The sequence below is a fragment of the Pezoporus flaviventris genome, unplaced genomic scaffold (assembly GCF_033815535.1).
Source record: "Pezoporus flaviventris isolate CSIRO_AGI_PZ_B2104156 unplaced genomic scaffold, CSIRO_AGI_Pfla_v1 ptg000036l, whole genome shotgun sequence".
NCBI lineage: Eukaryota > Metazoa > Chordata > Aves > Psittaciformes > Psittacidae > Pezoporus > Pezoporus flaviventris.
Genome location: NW_026892584.1, coordinates 31101399 through 31124869, shown reverse-complemented (window position 1 = coordinate 31124869; position 23471 = coordinate 31101399). Strand labels below are relative to the sequence as shown.

Sequence of the window (23471 nt, the reverse complement as noted above, 5' to 3'; positions counted from 1 at the left end):
CATAATCAAGTCATAATCTCACACTACATAATTATAATATACAGTTAAGTACAAGGCTACTATGTCTGGAATTGAATGATACCCAGAAACAAATCTAATTCTATTCTTCTGAAACCTAGTACAGAGTTTCTAGTACTTAAAAAAAATGCTTGTGTATTTCATCATCTGGTGACAAAAATAATTATGGAATAATACCTGGCAAATCCCTTTTTCTCACATAAATAGAGTTCACACCTACACATGAATAAACATACTGCTTTTTTTAACTGATTAGGAGCCTTAAGTGATGGTTTACTGTTTGAACTTTGTCTTTAAAATTTGGTATGTGTCTATAATCTCTGTATCAAAGGCACTGAGAAAAGGAATCAAAGGAACCAAAATGCTTTTACAGGAAGCCCTTTTACGTGTTTGCTTTTTGTGGCTGCTTCATAATTATGGTGTTTATTATGTAAGAAAAAGAGATAAGGAGGAAGGAAGAAAGATGAAGAAGAGAAAAAAAAATCCTCAGTGCCCTCTTCTAAAGTGAATATTGATGTCAAGAGAATGATCGGTAGCTAGTACTAGAACGAAACCTTACTAAGTGTCTCTGTACACTGTTACAGGCACTATGACGTCTGTATGGACAGCTTTTGTCAGAGAAAGATATTGCTGCCTTTGCAATACTGTTAGCAAAATGACTCAGCAAATGTACACAAATGGGCTCTTCCCCATGTGTTCTTTTCTACTCTGATCAGGATGTGTTTGGTTTTGCCTTTCAATTTGCACTTAGAATTATTCTCAAAAGTTCAGATTAGGCAGCCTGCTGAAAGCAAGTGAAATGGATTTGGAACTGCCTTGGTGGAAGCAGAAGAAAGTTTAGAGAGTAGTACAGTCTTGCAGCAGTGGGTGTAAAGATGTCATTTACCATTCTCTCCTCCTTGCTGTTCTCTAACCTTTCGCTTCTCCAAGCCTTTTATCTCTTTCCAGTTACATTCTTGCAAATTATTAAGCAGACACATTTCCCAGAAGGATTCAGGCTTCAGGAAATCCCTTTATAAAAGACATGATATTATAATCAACAAAAGCTTTGTCTTTGCAAATTTGGGTCATGCACAGGTTCTTGCTGGTCAACAGGAATCTGACAGAGCCCAATTCCTGACCACCAGGAGGGGGAGCTAAGATAGAGGGAAACTTTCCCTCCCCTGAGCAAACGAATAAATGTGGGACTCTCTCTTCCCACTGTGTCCACACACACACGTGCAGCACGTCTTCCTCATAGACGTCTGGGATCACCAGTGATATCTGGCTTGTTTGGCAGCATCTCTGTTGCATGCCTGACAAACCGTTTTAGCAGTATAGCACTTTGTTTCTGGGAAAATTAGTATTTCTATACTCTAATAATGAGTATTATCCCCACCTTGAATTTTACGTATTTCATAGTTCGAGACTATTTTTTACTTTTGGGTTACTGCAGAGTGCACTTACTGCATAGATATGAGAAGGCAGGCAAGAGAGGGGGGAAGAGAGTTAACAATAGAAAAAAAGAGAGGTTCATGAGAGCTACAGCTCAGACACAGCAGCTTTTTCTCCTGTACAGATTAGCAGATAACAGTGACAGGTCAAAAGAGAGAACAAACTACAAGACATAATCACTAGAGTGACCACTGTACTCCTGGAAGCAGGGCTGAAAAAACTACAAGAACAATGGCATTAATGCCTCAGGTGAAGCCATGAATTCAAGGCTGCCAGTCATGCTGCCTGGCACTGTGCTGTGCTACACATCCTACTCAGTTTCTCAGACTTGTCCAGAAGTGGGCACTGAAGTGCCAAAGTTCAAATGTGGAGAATACAGACTAATGTATCTTCATGCCTGCATTTACTTTAACGGCTATTATTTCTGACAGAAGGTTACCCTCAAAACTTGATGCAACATAACTTCAAGACTGTATCACCTGTTCTCATGGTTTAAGCTCAGCCGTAAAGTATGCAGTCACTCAGTCACTATCTCACTCTGCCCCCCCCCCCCCCCCCCCTTTCCTTCCCCTCCTCCCAGAGGGATGGGGAGGAGAATCTAAAGAATGCAAATTCCACAGGTTGAGATAAGAACAGTCCAGTAACTAAGGTATAACACAAATCACTACTGCTACCACCAATGATAATAATGATGATAAAGGAAATAACAAGGGAAGAGAATACAACTGCTCACCACCCACAAACCGATAATACGGAGCCTGACTGAGCAGTGATCTAACACTTCCGGGTAACTGCCCCCAGGTCTGCATCCTGGGCATGACGTGCTGTGGTATGGAATACCACTTTGGCTAGTCTGGGTCAGGTGTCCTGTCTCTGCTTCCTCCTGGGTTCCCCTCCTCCTTGGCAGAGCATGAGACTCACAAAGTCCTAGGTCAGACTAAACAACTGAGCAGTAACTAAAAACATCAGTGTTATCAGCATTGTTCCCAGGCCGAAAGTCAAAAACACAGCACTGCCCCAGCTACTAAGAAGGAGAAAAATGACTGCTACTGCTGAACCCAGAACACCTGTGATAATAAATCTCTGAGCCCAGAAATGTCTGTGTTTCCAGTCTGTGACAGAAAAATTCATCCTTGTTCTCAGACACAGATGTCCTATAGGTCAATATGATTTTTGTCATAGCCAATGTATGTCAAGGAAAATGGCTATTTTTACTAATTAAAAACAGAAATGAAAAATTATAGGAAAGACTATAGGACCTAATGGAAAACATCAAAGAAATAGCACATATACTACTGCAGGCCACATTAGTGGACACTGTTTTCAAATTTATCTTCCGGTTTGTGATACCACCCAGTCCAAACTGAATGCCTATCTGCACATATTAATCTTGTATAGACTTTTTGCTATTGATCATTTCAGCTTCTGGAAGAACCAGAAGGAGATTTCTAGAAGTGGAAAACTGCTGAGAGCTTCTTGCCTGTGGAGTCCTGAATTCTAATACAGGAATCATCAAAACCTACTATTTCAGCTAATTGTAGCTGTCAAAGGTAATGACGACACACATGGAAAATTAAAAAGCAAAATATTTAATTGCCTGTGCGCAAGCAGGTAGGACTCCATCAGAGAACACAAGGGAAAAGGAAACATGCAGAACTTCAGGTTTTTAACTAACATGAGCTTCTGAGTTGTGTAGGGCTTTAAGGCAGACCAAAGTCATTGATAGCTCAAGCATCTGTTTATAAGAAAATATCCCCGCTTTCATTACAAAACTGCTGATTGTTGGAAATTTACTCCAGATGGTGACAATCATGATATTTTCACTCTAGTGGGCAAAGAGGAACAGATGATCACCTCCAGGACTCATATCAAATTGAGTATTGCACCTACCAGAAAAGGGCTATTGCTGTCTTTATTAACCTTCCCCCAAGGCCTAGTCTAGTTTTTCAGCAGTCCAATGCTGTACTGTTCAAAACTTGACAAATCTTTTATACAGTAAGAACTATCTATTTAGTATGGAAGTGAATTAATTCCCTACTCTTTCATCACCAAAGAACTGATCTTGTATCTTAGGTAAAATATTTTTGATGGATCTCATCTAGGACCCCACGAATTTAGCGATGTACTATGTAATGATGTAAAGCTGGTTTGAGAAAGCTGGAAATGGCAGATGAAAAGAGTCTTACACAAGGAGCTATCTGGAACATTTCAAACAAATGCATTTTAATTAAAATACATGATTTCACTGAAGCCAAAACCTTTCATGGAGATTTGCCAGCTTTGATTATGTTTTCAATAGGAAATATGCCTGAGGTCCAATGCTTTCTGATCATTTATGACCAGAGGCAAAGAGAGAAAAAATTATACAGGAGGACTAAAAACATTGACCTTTTTACCCAAAAGAAGATAAGTTTTGACACAGTTTCATTTGATGAAAGCATTCGTAAAAGTGTTTACATTCCACACTTTAAAAGCATGAAAGTTTTGAAATTATCTGCCTGTGGACAGGTGCACTTAACATAGAAAAAGGGAAAAAAAAAAACCCCAACATATTCTTTGGTTGATTTCTTGAACCTTTTCCAGGTGGCTTACAGCTTTCTGTAACAAAAACTAGACATGTCTGTTTGAGAAAAACTAATAATACTAAGCTAATTTAAAATAATTCCCCTTTTGGAACACAAATGTTCTGTATTGTGTTTAGCATAATGCATTTTGTACTAACTAAAAATGAAGGCAACCTGCTGCTTCTTTGCAAGCAAATTTTTCCCTACCTATAAATTACTCTACATGGCGAAGCAAACAGTTTGCTTTTATCTAGAGGTATGTGGGCAGCCTGGCAAAACATCTCTGGATAATTCAAAAAATCTGCTTTTAGTGACCTAAGTGACTAAACATTGCTTCTGTAGAGACCATATCTTGACACATTTTAAATGAGTTGCATGGTGTTATGAGATTTTGCATAGTGTCACATTATGTTGTGGGAAATCATTCATTTATAGGGTCTCAGGCAAATGAGTGTGGGCTTTCTTCCTTATTTGTAGCATACAGCCCAAGGAGAAAATAGGGCACTAGCTGCCCCTCAATCTCTCAGGCACCTTGATACAAATAAAGCTGAAAGTGTCATCATATGTTCATCTTTCCAACAAAGCCAGATGGAGATCTCTCCTTCCTCTTTTAATATTACTTAGCATTCTGCTCCTTCACAGTACTATGAGCTACTCCATAAACACTGCTAAGGAGCTATCAAGAAAGATTAATAATGTTGTTTGCACCCTAAGTGCTTCAGAGATCTGCTGAGTATAGTGTAGTCACTAATGGGGCCACTGAACAAAAGATTTTACCCAACTAGAGCACAAATCTTGCTTATATGACACCTCCCCTATAACAGGCAAACAGATGGTTGTCAAACAAATTTTTTAAATCATTACCATCAGATAGTCGGTTAACAGAAAAGGGGAAACGTATTAAAATGATTGATAACACCAAACTTCTGAAAACCCTATTCGGCTAAATAAATGAATTATTTATCAACTGCAGAATTTCTCAGCATTAGTACTACCTGATAAGGGTCTGAGGATCTGGATTTCTTATCTTTTCCCAGTGATTCAATTACACTTTTCTGTACAGACAGGTGGAGAAAGTGCAATATTCTCACTACCTCAGGAATGACACCAGAGAATTTCATACAGGAAACACCTTATGCTCCCACATACAATCAGAATCAAAACTTTTATTTTGCAGCAATATAAAACACTAAAGATATACCAGTAGCTATTTTACAGCAGTACAAAAACATCAAGCATGTGGTGGTATTGTTTATTTGGACACCAGTAAAACCAGTAGTTTCCATTAGAGCACAGAAAGAAAAAAAACACCAGAGGCAATAGAGAGAACAGTGTGCCAAGGATATGGACCATTTATGGATTTTTTTTTTTTTGTTCAGTTACTTTTGTTTGGATTTTTTCAATTCATTTCTTGCTCATTTTCACTCAGGATTCCAGTAACTCCATATGATAATAACTATTTTCAGTGAGAGGGTCCTGTTGTTCCTTTTTGGTATTAATGACCAAGAACATACCTTAAGAATGTACACATCTGAGGAATAAAAGCGTTGAGGGAAGTATGACAGGTGGTGGGATTAAGGAATTTGTTTGCTGCACTGGGGATGTGAATCACAACTCATGAGTCCTGACAAAGACCAAATGTTTTTGGCACTTTGCTCTGGTTTGATTCTCTTTTTGTGAAAGAGTACAATGCTACCTTTCCCGAGCAGTCATTTAGATTTCCTATTTAGCTTCAAAGTTCTTTTAGAAAAGGTGGCTGCATGGGACTGCACAGAATTTAACACAGGGCAGCTTCAGTTTTAGGTATAAGCTGAAATAAAAGCAAGCTAGAAATAGCAAACAGACATTTCTAACCCAATGATTCTAAGCATGGAATTAAAACCACAAGAAGATCATGAGAAGTCTTAAGGGATCATAAGTAGTAAATAATGACAGTGTCAGCCAGCAAGAGCACTGTTCCTGCAGGATGAAGGAGCTGAGATTACATGTTTAAATGTTGGCTGCAACAGTTTCAGCAACTGAGGAACTACTAGCTGCCTTTAATTTCTGGCAGCAGCTCAGTTCCCTGGGGAAGAAAAGACAGAACAGAAGAAGAAATGGTGTTTACATTTGCAGCTATGATTGAAGTCACTTCCCAGTCTTTCTCCTGCTCTACTCTTTCCTTGAAGAAGCAGAGATGCTGCCAACAAAGGGGTGCTCGAAGACAAAGCAGAGACAAATGGAATCATATTTCCAGAAGCTGGAAATGTGTTGTTCCAGCCAATTTTTTTCTGCCCCATGCTGATGGCTGCAGGACAGAATATTCTGTGAATAGTTTCACGGGGTACACAGCATCACAAGTCTTCTGACCATGAGCAGAAGAAAGAGGATACTGTGGTGGCAGTAAGCCTAATTTTCTCCACAACGTACAGAGTGACAGGAAAAGGCCTTCCATCTATGTGCGTTTATGAAGAAGCAGCTCTCAGCAGAATAAAACCCTGGTATTCTGTCCTACAGTTTCTGTCATATTTTCTTAATAACCGCTCTAAAACTTTTTATTAAAGAGCTCTCCTAAGTTCATTTCACTTAGAAAGTTCAAAGCCTTCATGCAGAATGAATCCTGACAGAGAAGAGAGCACAGAAAGCAATTCATCTTTGGTTTTCCACTTCTCCCTTTGCCTTTGAGGTCTGTATGTAGTAGCAACAGTGAGATCAAAATTGTCAGCAGGCCCGCAAACAACACCTACCAGCAGCAGAGGAAAAAATAAGAGTCCTCTACCACTAATGCATCACACTGGGCGATCTTCAGCACTGTGCAGACAGCCAACAAGAGATTCGACCACCACTTAAACTCTCCTAATAGCTTTTAAGTGGGTCTTAAGAGGTGCATACGCCTCGAGCTGGCCTTCAGCCCAAAAGCAAATTCCATTTGACATGTGCCAAATCATTTCAGGCAGCAAGCTCCTTATCAATATGTGTCCTTGTGCTACTTTTCAGCACAGTTGCTACTGCAAGGAATCAGAGCACTATTCTTATCAGCATTTTGTGCTTATACAAAACTAGACATCTCAAATGAGTTCAGGATGGCAGAGAGGCAGTGTACAATAAAACCTGAGAGAGGGCCAGAAATATTTTTTTAGAAGTGAGACAGAGTTTTAAGATATTCTATATGCAGCAAAATATGCCTGCTCAAAAATGCAATTACTGTTTTCTTCTGTTTGCAGAGCATTCTATCTATTCAGGTCACTGCATGAATCAAGTAAGAGGACATGTTTTTTGTGTAGACCTTTGAGTACTTTAAATGGACCTCTTATGAAGATCTGCTAAGTGATCTGGGGGGTTTCCTGATGGGTTTTTTGTTTGGACTAAAAACTGAGGTAGGTGCCTAATGCAGGTATCTTTGTAAGCAGGGGAAATTTTGGATCTTGACCTATGTCTACTCCAAAATTTTAGATACTAAAGACATAGGTCTTTATTTATATTTTTGCTAATAAGAGGTATATTTGTTGCAATCCACTGATGTAGGGTACAAAGCCAGTGTTAACTTTACCATCCAATCCATGGTATTTTCAGCAGTTTTACCTCAGGTAGCCTGTTCTGACCTCTACACAAACCTTTTGTGTAAGGGCTAGAAAATAAGGGAGATAAAAAGCAAATGATCTTTGATGGCAAGGGTAATATTCCTATTGCATACACCTGTAACAGCAGGCATAGGCTTGCACCTTACTTTTTAATTTCATATTGGATAAATACATGAAAATGGAGAAGGAACAGATGAGGAAACACTCAAAATCCTCTGCTTTATGGAGAGATGAATGACAGCATAGCCTATAAGCAGCCTGGAAAAAGGATTCTGAGAACTGGAGCAGCTGCAGATGTTCCTTTGGTTACACAAAGGAAATTTTCTTTTAGCACAAAGCCCTCTTTACTCCACCTCTCTCTTTGGGCTATTGCATCTGTGTTCTGTTATGCAGGACGTACAGTCTAGACAACAGAAGTGGCACTGAGGATTAGAATAAATATGAAGGGGTGAAGTCACCTGAGCCTTCACACACACACCCCTCTACCCCCTTTCAGACTGGATTTGGCAGGAATTTATCAGACATTTCACTCCAGATCTATCTAGACATCTCTGAACCACTACAGTAAATAGCTGACCTTAATTCAAAAAGTGGTGTGAAATAATAAAGGACTAAAATGAAACAGTTCCAGTTATTCCAGAGGATAACAGACTTACTGACTCCTAAGAGCTTGGATGAGCTCAGCCCACAGCAGTGAAGTTTATTTACTGTATAATATTATTTTAGAAATTCTTTCTTTGCTAGTTCAATCAAAATGAACTGCATTTCCTAATACCATATATCCTGAGAGATAGTGCCACATGCTCTATCCAAACATAGGCTTAAACTAACCCACCCTGGCAGCAATTACCTTCAAGGCTTTTGAAGCTCTTGGGAGATATTGCCCTCCTCTGTTCCAGCGAAGCAGAAAACCATCTTGTATTCAGCAGAAAAAAAATAAAAATAAAAAAAATCTGTTTCCATATTCACTTAAAATATTTTAAGCACTAACCTTCCTCCCCTAAAAAATTAACTTAAATCTTCTGTGTAGGGCTTATATGAAGGAAGAAGGCTTGCCAAAGCAATAGTGTTCATTATTGTTACTAATAACCAACTACTTTTGAAGCACTGATTAAGGACTGAGCACTGACTGTTTAAACACAGTCATGTGGCTTTTCTGGTCATTTTCTGAGTTCAGTTCCTACAACTCCTTGAGCTTCACTATAACCAAAGAAAATTGAAGGTGATTTACATAGGTACCTGTAGCAAATTAACTGTAAATTCACAGGCACCAGTTGTCACCTGGGAAGCTCCTGTCTCCCACTGCCTGACAACAAAGCACTGAATTAGGAAAATTCCTCTATGAAAATCATATTTTTATTACCAAGAGCCACTGAGATTCATTAAAATTAGTAAGGTGACTGTTTAAAAGAGATAATACAAAGTACTCCTTTACACAGCAGATAGTGAAGTGAAATTTTCTGCCTGTCTGTAGTGCAGTTTTAGCAGGTTCAAAAAGGATTCCACAATTTCATGGTCTTTAAACAGGTACCCTTAAAGAGAATAGGAATGGATGCACCCTCTAATATACAAATACAATATGACAAATAGCAACTCCAACAATTTCCTATCTTTGCTGGGAACAAAGCACTGAGCTAGGTCCCTTGTTGCTCTGTTTCAGTCGGGAATTTCTTATGTTTTAGTGAAACATGTTTTACAGTCAGAACTAGGGACTGAGCACCACAGCAGATATATAAAATGTGTGGAACCTGTCCATTATACTTGTATAGTATTTAAGCTAGAAATTAAATACAGTGCCATCCTGTAGTGTATCTGATTGATAGCTTAAAAGTATTTGACACAGCTCAAATTCTGCATTTTGAAAATCTGGGTAGCTGCTAATGGCCATAAATATAATATTAACCTAAAGTGACCAGATAATGCAATCTCAGGCAACTCTCAAGCAACTATTATTTACTCAGCATTCTAGGAGAAAAAAAAAAAAAAAAAAATGGAAAAAGGGGGGCCTCACTGCTTTTATCTGCTTTTGAGGCCATGATTTTGTAAGGTGAATACAAATATAAAATGGTAAAATAATGATGCAAAAACGTGCTTTCAGGGCTACAGGAAGTTCTAGGTCCCTAAATAAGAATGTCCTGCTTTAGCTTTAGAAGACTGGAAACTTCATAGAGTGAAATAGTGACCACAGAGAGAACTGGAACATATTATCATGTTTTGGACTCTTCTCTTTTATGACCTCTGAATCTTTCCTGTAAAGAAATATCCAAGCCACAACGTCTGTATTAAGAATTGCACTGCCTTGAAGCTGAGACTATTCTCAATCTAGGGTTTCAGTTTGAATGCATCTGTAATTTTTATTTACCTAAGCTTTGCATAAACACCTTTTTTTTTTTTTTTTCCCAATTCCATTTTTATTCTTTCTATGATATAGATGGGATCTTTCTTCTCAGTGTCCTGCCTAAAATTTGGTGAAAGAGGTCATTAAGCCAGCTGCTATATAAAGTCAATATAAAGTCTGTGAACTTGCTAGATTACATCTTTTACTTTTTGACTGCTGGGAAGGTTGTCAGAGTCTTTTGTAAAGACTTGCTCACTAGCTCACTTCACCTCCTTTGAGATATGGTTTTTTGAAAGAGCCTCATCTTCCACTAACCTATAGAATCCATAACTTTGGTTATCCTTCAGTGTAAACAGAGATTAGCAAAAGTGTTAGTTCTTTCTAAATTTGATACTTTTCACAAATAAAATATCAGAATAAATAAAGTGATAAAAAGAAACAAAAGAACATGATTCTACAGCATTAACACGCCATGAAGGTTGAAACATTGCTTTATTGCTAAAGGATAATTATATCCCATGATCTGTTGGGCATAGTCATACTTGTCATTGTATACATCATTACTCACTTTCTGATCACCCTTTCTAATCCAGACTAGGTCAGTATTGTCCTGTGGTCAGTCATTAACATGGGTGATGAATACAGTGAAAAATTAGGTGGCAACTTTAAGGCTATTCCTTAGTAGAGTTTGAAATAGTCTGAAGAAGTGGCAGTTGCATGTAAGACAGTTGTGTTTCTCTTTTCTGAGTCCAAACCTCTGATTAATTACAGAGCCAAGAGCAGTCAGGCATGCCTTTAAAAGGGGTGATTGGAGAGACTAGTGTCACTCCACTGATAGAAACAACTCTGCTCTTCAGGTTCTCTTCTTTGTGGACAGTTTTTTCTCTGACAAACTCTTTGGGTGAAAACTACCTTACAGTTGGAAGCAGTAGATAAAGACAGGATTGAAAAATGACACCATCCTCCTAATGACTGCAAGTAGAATACCCATGTACCCAGAGAAGTTCTAAATGGTGTTAACACTACCATTAACTGCTGAAACAATTTTTCTAAGAAAAGCTGTCATTGCCTGCACAGCTGTTAACATTCACATTGCAAGCACTATTCACATCCCTATAATCATGGACTTTTGCATTTCAGGGAAGAAAAGCTCAAGTTCTTCTGGACCCACAGGTTCCAGGAGATGGAGCCATGAAAGAAATGCCAAGTATCTTAAGATTCACAACAAAATCAGAACTGGCATGGTTGCAAGTCATAGCCTATAATCAGGGATAAAAACAGTGGAAGTGTTTCTTAAACTCAATGTGAGCATTAAGATAATCCAGTTATCCCACCTGGCTTCCCTCTTGAATATTTATGACAACTCTACCTCTCCTGAGTATAACAGAAAGTAAAATGAAGCCAAGGACCTCAAAATAGCATTCTCCATCAAGCTATGTGGGTAGGCTGTCCCAGATATCTCCCTACAAATATGATGAAAATAAACAAGATAATGTGTCCTCCACTAGCTTGTGTTCAACTGGCAAAGAAACAGGGGTTGTGGCAGTACCACAAGCTTCACTGAGCCAATGGCATGGTACAAACAAAAGAAATTTTCCTTTTCTGATTTTTTTTTTTTTTTTAAACTCTTCAGGTTTTGGATTTTCATCCTGAGTCAGAAGGCCAGGACTCATGATCATGTGCTGGCTTTGAGAAGGTATTTTTTGGTAATACAAGACAGTTAAGTATGTTAGTCATTTACACGTCAGTTTGGAGTTTTGAGAGCTCTGCTCTTGAACAGCAGCACTAACAGTGTTTCTGACCAGATGCTGCCAGCAGGAGATAGGCTGATTCCCTGGTTTGTTTGTATATTATGGGTACATGTGCCTGGGACTGACCTCCTAGGTCATGGAATCCAGACCCCTGCTATCACAGGAAACTGTCACTGAAAGGTAATACATCAGCTAGGAGCTGATGTCTCGTTTGTTCTTCTTGCTGTGAATCCTCTTGTGGTTGGTCCTTCCCATTTTCTCCTGGGAGGTAAGACCTTATACTTCAGCTGCTTTTGTTCCCAGGGTTAGCTAATGATCCTTTTCAAAAATCACAGTATGACAAACATTATTAGCATCCTCCTGGAATTCAAAAAAGCATATTTATTTTTCAGTTTACATTAAGAAACTGAGACACTGTGTGTTTTGGGTTCAGCTGTGGACTGCATACAGTGCTGTGGTAGACTACAGGAACTACAGAAAACTTCCAGTTTCCTCAGAGGGAACTGCTCTGGCACAGCAAATATCAAAAGCAGCTCAGACTTTTCCAAGAAATGCAGGATGAGACCCATTATCTGGGATGTAAGGGAGTAAGGCTGAAGGCTTTAGGATCTTACCTAAATGTACTACTTTGGGAGGTTATTCTGAGCTTCATTCAGTAGGACTTCTTGCACCCTTGGACCAGCTCAGAAGGAGAACAACTCAGCATGTCTTAAATCTCCCTTGACCTCTGGGGTTGGTATCCCAACTACGAAAAAGGCAATGCTAGGTCTTCCTCAGAGTTCAATAAAGTTGCTTAAATGTTGCAAAGTGAGATGGGAGCACAAGTAAAATTAAAAGTTGCAAGTTCCTGTCTCCTAGTATGCATTCGATCAATGAAACCACATGTTCTTTCTGCTCAGGCATCCAGCTTGGAAGACCGTGGCCCTCAGTGGCCTGAGGTTTGACTGCTCCAGCTTTGTTTGGTGGGTTTTTTTTTCCCCTTCAGCCTTTACTATCAACCTCAGACAAAGTCATTCAGTGCAAGTATAGGAAAGAAGACTGGTGTCACAGTGGGGAACTTAATTTAATGAAAGTACTTGCAGAAATTCTTTTACTTACTGAAAGCATATAAATGGACAGTGTGATTTACAAGTTTATAAGGAAACAAGTACACAGCTTCCCCTGATGCTATGGTTAAGACAGCTTGGAAACTATTGTGCTGTGCGACAGAACAGCACAAACACACACTGCCGAAAGCCACAGCAACTATTCAAATCCATTTTTGTTTTAAGTACCAACTATTAAAGTGACCATGCTGGTTTTACCTTGTTCTCTCTGACAGTGCATGACAAAAGTCCTTTTAAATGCTGATAAGTTGCAAGTCTGCCTTTTCTGAATTGCAGAGGAAATTTGTCTTTGTAGTTTCTGAATAGCACTACAGAACTAAAAAAAAAAAAAAAAAGTAATTGCTGAACACACTGTCAGCTATGCACAGTAGAAAGCAAATATAAACCTGGAATACGGAGACCCACATCAATTAAAGAAACTAGACTTTATGGCATCCGAGTTTTAATGTAGACAGGGTAGAACTCATGGAAGTTATTTTACTTCAGATACAAAAAATATACCTCGTTTTGGTAATGCCAGGATATTCCACATAGGCAGATTACCCCAATCTCTTGATTCAAATAACATCATAGACAATTTATGCCAAAATTAAATAGTCTTTGTGTCTTTCACCACTTGCACCTCTATTGAGGACTGAATAAGCCATCTTAGTCTTCAACCTGAGACAAAAATATTACAATAGCTAACTAAAAATATCACTTCTTAGTCTATTCCTGGAGTGCTCTTGATTCAAATATTATGATTTTCTAAAATATATTATTTGGAATTATACTATAAAATATTCTGCAAATTACGAGATGGCTTATTATTGAAAGTGTCATTATTTGCAGTTGGTCACATTAGCTATATGGAGAACTTCTGTTTTCACGTTCAGTGCTCATAGTTCCTATGATTGTTTTTCTGTTCATAGAAAGATATGTTGGATGAACTCAACACAGTGCTTTACAATTCACCTTTTAAAGTTTTCTTAAAACTCATGCAAATGTGTCCAAAGGCCAAGAAAACAAGAATGCAAGCGCATATCTTCAGTTTTCGGGAATATTTGCTTCTAGGGCCAAATTCTCTACTTGTGAACCCACCCAATTTTTTTGTGCTTTTCTGGCAGAGAACACATTGTACAATATTTTGACATTTCAAACCAAAGTTTGACTGAGGGATTACAGGGGCATTTTAAGAAATGAGTAAAAAAGGAGTTGTATAATTCTTATAATCTTTAAAGGTTTGGTTCTAAACACATCTAAGATTTTTTGAGAAACATGTATTTTTCAAAAATGATGCCACAATCTGGTAATGAAATTTGAGAATGTGAATGTTCTTCCTTAAAAAATAATACCAAGCAAAAAACCATTATTACCTTCTTTTCCAAATTGTATCTTAATATGGTAGAATAGTATCTAGTCCTGTATGCTTTCCCAACAAAATTAATGTTGGTTTTGTTAGGAGAGTATAAAACAGACATTACTGTGAACAATAGCTATTTAATTGCTTAATTTTAAATATTCAAGTTCTATAATACTTCTCATTTATTTTATATTTTTGAGGGGGAGATAGGTTTATTTTGAATTAGGCTCCAAGACTATGTGCTTTAATGCAAGAGAAGTCATGATTAAAATTGGTAAAAGTGATCTATAATGAAAGCATAATTTTGAGAAACTAGTATAAACTCGTAGCTATAGATTTCTTTCCCATGTATGAAGCTTCATGGCTCTGATTATATTCTACTGCCTTTGAAGTCAATGGAAAATTTCCCACTAGTTTCAGCTGGCTCTTTGTTTTATTTTCAGAAGAACTTTTTAAAGTTTCCTATTTCCAAGTTCCCATGATATAAACTTGGGTGTGATTTTTGAAAGAATTTTTATGCACATGAATAGACAGAGTTACTGAAGTTAGCAAGTCTGGGGAGCTGGATCCAACATCACCACTTACAGTGCTGTGTTCTGTTAACTGCATGGAATGCCAATCACATCACCATATTTCTCCATCCCACTTTATAATTCAACGTATACAGCTCTGCAGCTTATGCAGTAGTTATATTGCTAACAATTGCAGCTTACTAGAAAAACACTGTTAATACTTTGTGGAATGGCAAAGACATAAAACTGAAAGAAAGTAGTTTTCAGTACATTAGAAAAGAAAGCAAAAAGGCAATTTTCTCCAAGTTTCTTGGGACTGTTCTGAATGACATTAAGTGTAATAGGCATGAGAGCAATATTTTGAAGAAAGTATCTGAAACTTTGTTTTACACAAAGTCAGTTGATTCAGGCATGCAATTATGGCTGCACCAAGAGATTTTTTAAAAACTTGAGTAACAAACAAGATAATGGGCTCCATCAGTTTCATAGGATGTCTAAATGTCTAATTCACTTTTCAAAATGAAAATATATCCCAAAGTTTCATCTGGTGGCACAATGTACCATCATGCAGTGTGTAAAATCTAGCAACCATGGTTTGATTTAATTTGAAGTAAAGATAAAATCACCGCTGCATGTTACAACTTCCCTAATGATCACCAGCCAAAACTTATTCCAGGCATTGAGCCTTTTTACTTTTATCTTCACATTCTTCTACAAAATCAGTGATATTATATTGTCGTCAATTAATTTTTCTAAAGTGCTTTTTCTTCTTCATCTTCTTCTCCCTATTGCTCCCTTATCCCCATCTTAAAAAAGGTATCATTTGTACCAGTGAAATGCCAAGGAAGAATCCAACCAGAGCCACGCACTGGATACTTTTTCTTCTATTCTGTAAAAGTAAACTAAGTTCACATACACATCCATGTATTTCCACCATGTCTTTCTCTCTTCTGGGCATTTTTTTCTACATTCTTTCTCCCTCATCTCCCCACTTCCCAAGGCAAAGCTAAATCTACCCCTAGAAGGGTGGACTGGCTTCTGACTGCTGTTCTCTCCCTCCTGTGACTTGCATGAATTAAATGGTATCCATATTTTTAAAAGACTATATTTTGCTGGAAACAGAATACTTCTTTGATTCCTAATCATTCAAACAGGATTCCTAAGGGGTCTTTTTTTCTCCCTCTTAAATAACAAAGTAATTGAGTCTCCAGAAGCATCAACTAAATTCCCCCTAGTTTTGTGAACTGAACTTTTTTTTCCTTTAGTGTGATAATATTTTTCCAGAGTGGCATCAATGAAAAGAACATAGAAAATAGATCTGTTTTTCTTGCAAGAGGTCTTTCATGCTAAATAAATGGATTTAAGGATGTCCAAGCTCTGCCCATAGGAGATAATAAGAACATTTAACACTTACAGTAAATATACTTTTTTGCTAAATGACTTTTCATACCTCAACTGTAGTAGAAGCATTAAGTAATGAAACTCAAGTCCAATAGAAAACCAGCAAATGGATAATTAAGAAAACAATGAACATTAGAAAACCTATAAAAACCCAGATGGGCAGCTAGGCCAGTTCATTACGCTCAGTGTAACTTGATTTCAGCTGTAACTATAATAACATCCAGCAGACATGCCCACTGCTGAGGGCTGAATGTGCAAAAAAATGTCTTGTCTTACTGTTTTTAGTAGAACACTTGTTTCAAAAGCTTCTTCTTAATTAAATGCCTGCATTTGGTTATGCTAGGTACTAAAGAAGGAGTACTGGATACCCAAGAAGTAAGCACTACATAACTGAATATAATTACTTATAACATGTTAAACAAAGAAATTATTAAAATTACTATTCAACATTGGTAAGCAATAATTTATTGGGGAATGACTGCAGAAGTGAGTTCAGGAATCAGGAATAAAAAAGTGGTCAAAGACTCAAAAAAATATAGGAAAAAGCACCTCATGAAACATTTCCTATGATTAAAATATCTGCAAGTGTACTTCCCATATAACTGGGGCCAATGCAAAAATATGTAAAACAGAGAAAATGGATTGTACATCAATGAGGCCTCTAACCAAAATAGACAAATTCTGGATATAAACAACAGATTTGTGAGAAGAGTCCTGGATTACCCAGTGTGTTATTACCTCCAGTGATTCAAAGAGATTAAATAAATTTTGATTGCACGGTATTTGTTTCAAGACTTGATGGTCTCCTATGAGAGATATCTGCCCACTTGCCTTAATGGATAACTTACGGTTTGAGACATTTTCTCAACTGGCCTCTGGACAACACTTACAAAGGAGAGAGTGAGTGGCTGCACCTTGCCCTTTTCCCTGGCACTGTTCACCTGTGTTCCTAACAACAGTACAGTCTCTCAAATGGACACTTGGTATAGCTGAAAAAATATTGAGTAAAATCAACTGTGAGGTTTGAGTTTAAAAGAAAACATTTTCTCACTCCCAGCTGGTTTTTGAGAGAGAACATTATTGGTTATCCTACCAGGTGTGCATGGAGCTCCACTTCCTAAGCTCATACGAAGGCTCACATGCAGTCTCCTTGAATAAATTAACAAGTAAGAGGTTGCTCTTACTTGTTATTTCTACTGCCAGAATTTTTTTTTCTTTTCATCTTAAACTGGGCTTTAAAACGTATTTTCTGGTCTGTAGCATACGACAGTAGACAAAAGCAAATGATGTGAATGACTGCAAAGCTCCTACCAATGTTTTTCTATTAATACTAAGGATACTGGTGAAGAATCAGTATTCTCCTCACATCTCTGCTTAACATACCAGGCATACAATGCTGCCACAAAGGGTTTGCAAATCCCAGGTTCTCAGATGATCTATGCTTAGATCATCTCTGCTCTACAATAATGCCTGCTCTGTTGCTTTAAGGTAGCTCTGGTACTTGCAAAATTTAGAGGCACTTCAGATTGCTCTAAACCCTTCTGGCTGGTCGCAGCTTCTGCATAGCCATTTGCCATCTGAGAGCAATTCTAAGCAGATGCCTCTGGTAAACGGTTGGCTCTGACCCATCTGACCCCCAGGGTAACCCATTTTTATGGCCAGGTTAGCGACGGATTGTCAACTGGGAATAAACAGCACTACTTATTCTTCTACTTTGTTTTGCCAGAGCAAAGCTGGATTGCAGGACAAGTTTCAAACATTTCTCTATAAGCAATGTATGCATCATAAATTATGAGCTGCTCAAAAAAAGCTGCATAGGCATCTAGAAATTAATCCTGATTACCATGCAGAGTATTTCCCCATAGACAATGAAGACAGAGATTTCTTTTTCCCCATGTTTTTTTTTTTCCCATAGAAACAGGTGATGGGACTAGTGATGAGTATCTGGGCTCTAGTTCATGTGAATCCCTTAGGAAGGATGATGAGCTACTGACAGCTTTTTTCTAGCCCATAAATCTTGCTGAGATCTACTCCCTCCTCTTGGCCACTGAGACACTTCAGCAATTCTGTTATATGAGCCATGCAAGATCTGCTACTTCAATCACTCTCTTCACTGACAGTGCCAGCAGAACAGGATGAGGCCATATGTCAGAAAGAGGTAGTTTATGGGAAGGGCTCAAGTATGCCCCCAGTCTCAGTGAGGAGGTCTTTGGCACACCTGCCTCCTCTTGGACTAATGGGGAAAAAGGATCCACATAGGTGAAGAAAGGATGTACATGGCTTTCATCTCCACCTCAACTATCGTGACCACTGTCAAAAATTAAGGATGTCCTGATAACATTACCAGCAGCTTCTGATAGATTGGAAAAGGTGTAGTCTCTACTTTATTATAAAATTATGAAATTCAACAGAGTCTTCATTTTCACAGATTTTTTTTTGAGGGATAAATAGAAAATAATTAGGATTTAGAGCCAGGACAATGAAGATTTGACCCAAAGCAATAGAGGTCAAATGCAATTAACCTTAGCTTCCATGTCAAAGTCAGACAATGTATAAGAGTTTCTGCATGACCTGCTCCTAGCTTCAGCGTATAAAGGTTTAGATTGGAAATACTATCCTGAAAAAAACACAGATTGCAGACATGGTATCAGATTAACATAATTATGAGGAAATAATTGGTTGAAAAACCTGAAAATAAAATATAAATTCTCTCAAACCTTAGCGTATTATTTCATATGAATCTCACCTGGACTTAAAGGTTGTTGTCAGCTGATGGCAGTTCTGTATGAAATAAGTAAATTCCAGTGCAGTTATCACTGGATGGATGTGCGCAGCAAAGACTGCAGTTCCCATTTGCAATAACCGGCCCCTTGTGAGGCCAAAAAAGCAAGCACAGAGATTAAGTTATCCATTGAAAGGTCCCTCTGGCTAAATTGAGGGATAGAGTGGGACAGTATGTATGTGTGAAAGGAGGATCAAAGCATGACTCATGCTTCCATAGTGCCTGTGCTGTATTACTTTTATCAATAGAGACTTTCATTGTTCAAGGCTTTCAGTCTGATAAACCAGCACTGCAGTAATTAATCATGGCAAATGGTAAAAAGATATCTTTTCTACTCACTAAAACAAGAAGATGGGTAAATAGAGAACAATGTATAAACATCTTAGTAAATTTTTTACTCTGCATTAAAATTAGAAGCCATTTAAATGTCTTTATTCTTATCCTTCTTAACACGGTATCAAAGAACAATTAGTCACACTCATATCACCCATTAATGGGAGTCTTCATTTAAATCCCGAAGCCCTGCAGCAGACATCTACCCTTTATAATTTAGGGAATAACTGAAAAGATGGTGAAATAAGACCTGACAAACGTAACAAAAAAAACAAAAACATAAAAAAACCCATCAGAAAACAAATAGCAACCGGGATTGCAATAGCAGACAGCAAAAAAACAGTAGAAATTTGTATTTTTCAAAGTAATGAGGCTCTCACATTCAAATACGTTCCTAAAAAGGTAAAAATAGAAGTGGTGTGGAAAGGAGTGACAGAAGTCCCAGGAGCTTAGGAAGCTCACAAGCCTATCATCACCTCTAGAAATAGTGGCATACACCTCCATGATAGTGCAGAATTGAAGACATGGTATTATTTTCCAGGGATGAATCAAAGTGCATGTACTGTGTCTTGTAATTGGCTTCTTGGTAAGAAATATATCTGTCCCTGTTTCAGCAAAAAGAATCTGAACAACTCTGTGCTTTCCCAAGCAAACAAAAGTCAAAATAATATTTCAAACCAGTTGAGCTCTTGTTATAGCTGGCTGTATATTAAATATAGTTTTACAGTGTGAAAGTTCATTCTTTCAGTTTTCCTCCATATCTTCACACTGTATGTGCACTGAAAGAAAATGAGACACATTTGGGGGTGAATATGTCAGTCTTGGCAATCTAAGCTATTGTATCTCATAATAACTTCTGTTCTCTTATCCCACGTCTTGTAAACTGAATCCCATACCAAACTGCACCCCCTACATGAAAGCAGAATTTGATGTGAAAAGAAAGCAAAATTTCATGGAATCATGTCAAGAATACTTTTGGGCCAAACTTTATATAGAATTTCTACCAGTGAATTGGGTGACAGGAACAGAAAATGTAGATTTTAAGTTAAATAGCCATGTGAAAGGTAGAAAAGTATGTGAATTTAAAATGGTCTGACCCAGAGTGGCTGGGGATCTCCAGTATATGGTGTGAGATAAGATTTTTTACATCTGAAGAGCTGTGCTGGAAAGCAAGTTACTTATGCAGGGCAAAGATCAAATGAATTACAGATTTTATTTACAATGTGCTCTAGAAAAAAATCAGCTTCTTAAGGAGTTGAACAGGAATAATTAAATTCAAGTATTAATTTAACATGTAAGAGGCTGATCTCTGAGTTTTTATTAGAATTGTGACTCTGGGTTAAGAAAATCAGATTTGGTCAACGTTTGTGTGACAGATATCTGTGTTGCTTTTTTCCAACAAATGTGCTAAGACCCTTTTATAGTTATTCAAGTCACTAACCAAAGCTTGTTTTTTGGTTCCCTTTCAGCTGTAGTGAAGTTCAGAAATTTATTCATAACTTGCAAATTGACACTACAAACTGTTTGGCCCTTTTGCAAACCAAGAAGCCGTGGCTTACTCTGCGTCCTTTCTTTCTCTCTTATTATTTGGCATTCAGTTGTATCTATAGTTAGATGCAACTTTTTATAAATCAAGAATCAGAAGAGTAAAATGGCTAAAAAAAAGAAAAAAAAAAATCACAAAGACTGTATTTCATAGTAAGTTGTAACCTAAAAGTTTCAGACAATTAAATAGAGAAGAACTATAGGATCCATATAGTGAAAAGAGTTGCAGTTACCAAAAAAAGAGAAATCTCTACTAGAACAGCTAAAGAGTGCTTCTCTCTGTTCCCCACTAAACTCTAATATTATTAAAGCTCATACATTGATGTAGATGGATTTTATCAGGAAATTCTGAAGGATGAAATTTTAAATATAGTTGATCTAATTTTTCTTTCACTTATAAATGAAAAGAACTATCATCATTAATGATATCATTTTGAAAACGTTATGAGAGTTCCAAAGAAAATCTGAAGTCTGTGTGCTTAAATTTATCTTCAAGGAATACAGAGTATGTGTGTGTGTATGTACGTATACATATATATATATATTTTCCTGAGCATTTTTTCCCTTCCTTCTAAATCTGATAAAGGTTTACCCAAAGAAATGGTATCAAAGGAGTTAAAGACATAGTATTAATGCTGTACTACAATGATGTCAGAAGTTTATGACAGGATAGCGGGTTACAGTGCCAGAAGTTATGGCACAGGAAAGAATGTTATTTTAACAGCATGATTCTCCATGAAAGCCTGTCATCTTCTGTTCTTGATCGTTTGCTAATGTACTAAGGTGACATGTCTAGATAGAAAAGGAATGTTTTTCAGCTGTTATGTTGTGGCTATTAATATTGCTACTGCTACAGAATAAATACGCTGCTACTGCTTGCCATCATTTTGAATTAACAAAGACGCAGCAATCTCTTGGGACACCATTGTTTCCAAAGGGCGACATCCTTCATTCCTTATTCAGATGAAAGTCTTAATAACTTAGCTCAGGAGAAACTTTCCTTTTAAGAACTTTAAGCCCTTGAGACCATCCAGATACCATGCTGTATCAGGCCACATTCACTATGACTGACAGGGCATAATGAAACACACAAGTTTAATTCATTCTGCACTGCTGCTCTCACACTCCTTTGCTATTTTTCTAACATGCCTGACAATATCATAGTCAGATACAGCACATGCTTAGCAGCGGGAAGACAGAGATGAAATTCTGAACATTATGACTGATTGTGAACATTATGACTGATTTACCTTTTGTCTAATAGCCCTCAAAACTCACAGTGGATGAATAAAAACTTTAGCGCTTGTTTAACTTTTCCCAGAATTTCCTTCCTTTCTGCAATCTTCTTCCCAAATAACTCATATGTATTCCACAGATTTCCTTCTTTTTTCAAAACCAAATGAATGGCAAAGAGAAACTTTTTGCCTAGTAAAGAGATTTTTTTTTTTACATATTGCATTTGACTCAGTTGCACATGGCTTTCTTTTGATTAACAAGTTCTTGCAACATCATGTTCAAGGACTATAAAGCTAATTTGTCAAGGTCTGATGTACAGATTTACATAGTTGTTCATAGCTTGCAAGTGCGTCCTTCTAGGCAAATTACCAGCAATGCCTGTTCTTGAAAAGGTAAGTTCTTTCTACTCCATTCTTCAAGAAAGAAATCTGAGTCACCAGAAGAGCAGATGCACCTTGATTATCCCAGTCATCTGAGCCAACATGGCACTGTGAGGCATCAAGTTGCCTATAGAATCAGCTCAGTGATCTGGGAGACCCAGAAAATTGTGTGAAATCAGTGAACTTATGCAAAAAGCATCTACAGAAAATATTTACACCTCTGTATTTGAACTGCATATCTCTGTAAAAATAAAACACTTCTTTAATGTTAAATCAAAGTAGCCGTTAATACATATCATACCAAAATTTAAATGTAACGTGTGTATACATTACTGCTCATATTTGAAGTAGTGCTACAGTAGCTGTAAAACTGGTTGTTGTCCATACCTACTCATACGTAATTTCTGCTCACAAAGTTCACCACCTATCTTTCATGTACTTTGCTGCCTCCATTCACCCTGATCTTTTTTTCTGCCAAAGATATATGAAGAAAAGCTTGAAAATTCACTGGAAAATGCAGAAGTTTTGTGTTATTTCCCTTATACATGAAAGACAGAAAGGGAAAAAAGAAAAAAGAAGCAAATCCAAAGCTGTCTCCCTGACTGTGTCACTGATGGAAACAAGAACTGGAGAGACTTTAGACAGTGCTGAACAAGATCTCAGCAACGGAAGCAACTAATCACAGAAATATGTGATCCACTAGTCCGAGCACAGAACTGCAATTTGTATGAGCACATGCGATTCTATGATTCTATGATTCTATGCTGTAGAACTAGAGGAGGCATCCTGGGTCAGTGAATCCCATTCCCTGCTATCATAAGTAATCATGTCATATAATAGTGTTCATCTCATTTGAGCGCAGTCTTAAAACCCTTTTTATGAATTTGCAGAATAAATACATTCATAGCTAGTTTATATTCATTTGTTCTTGTCTAACCTTGTCCTTTAACAAAAATAGTTCATCCTCCTCCCGCTCTCCATTTATTTATAGAAAGCAATCATACTTTTTCTCAGCTATTATTTTGCTAGGCTAAGTCCAGCTCTTTCAGTCCCCTCATGTAAAATAGCTCTTCATTCATCTAAATATCAAAGCAGCTGGTCTGTATACCTGCTCTTCTTCAAACACCTTTTTTTGAATACTTTCTAAAATGTTTCAAATAGTTTTAACC

The 23471-nt window shown here is 37.5% G+C and overlaps 1 protein-coding gene across 2 annotated transcripts in view; it reads right to left on the bottom strand.

Moving 5' to 3' along the window:
- The window catches only part of FLRT2 (fibronectin leucine rich transmembrane protein 2), a 53949-nt gene that overhangs the window by 8368 nt on the left and 22110 nt on the right, over positions 1–23471 (bottom strand). Inside the window, exon 2 of one of the 2 annotated variants that reach the window (XM_061463756.1) lies at positions 12970–13087. The exons of the other annotated variant lie outside the window; for it this stretch is intronic. The gene's annotated coding sequence lies outside the window, so the exon portion shown is untranslated. The remainder of the gene's footprint in view (positions 1–12969; positions 13088–23471) is intronic. 2 annotated transcript variants of the gene reach the window in all.